The 471-nt window shown below is 63.3% G+C and overlaps 1 protein-coding gene across 1 annotated transcript in view; it reads right to left on the bottom strand.

Annotated features, from left to right (window-relative positions):
- The window catches only part of UBE2B (ubiquitin conjugating enzyme E2 B), a 12,006-nt gene that overhangs the window by 10,475 nt on the left and 1,060 nt on the right, over nucleotides 1-471 (bottom strand). The gene's annotated exons all lie outside the window — the stretch shown is intronic.

Below are 471 nucleotides of genomic sequence, written 5' to 3'. Positions count from 1 at the left end.
GGTCCCCGCCAGACCCTTCACTAGCCCTTAAAAGCACTGGCACCGGGAGAGGAGGAGCTGGTCCCCGCCAGACCCCTCACTAGCTTCTAAAGGCACTGGCACCGGAGAAGGGGGGCTGGTCCCCGCCAGACCCTTCACTAGCTTCTAAAGGCACTGGCACCGGAGAGGAGGAGCTGGTCCCCGCCAGACCCTTCACTAGCCCTTAAAAGCACTGGCACGGGAGAGGAGGAGCTGGTCCCCGCCAGACCCCTCACTAGCTTCTAAAGGCACTGGCACCGGAGAAGGGGGGCTGGTCCCCGCCAGACCCTTCACTAGCCCTTAAAAGCACTGGCACCGGAGAAGGGGAGCTGGTCCCCGCCGGACCCCTGACTAGCCCTTAAAAGCACTGGCACCGGAGAGGAGGAGCTGATCCCCGCCAGACCCCTCACTAGCCTTTAAAAGCACTGGCACTGGAGAGGAGGAGCTGGTCCC

This window comes from Petaurus breviceps, unplaced genomic scaffold, assembly GCF_028583685.1.
Source record: "Petaurus breviceps papuanus isolate PSGF00001 unplaced genomic scaffold, PetGlider_PUasm1.0 189, whole genome shotgun sequence".
NCBI classification, from domain to species: domain Eukaryota; kingdom Metazoa; phylum Chordata; class Mammalia; order Diprotodontia; family Petauridae; genus Petaurus; species Petaurus breviceps.
Note: the sequence above shows the minus strand (reverse complement) of the source record. Positions and strands in the feature narration are given on the sequence as shown.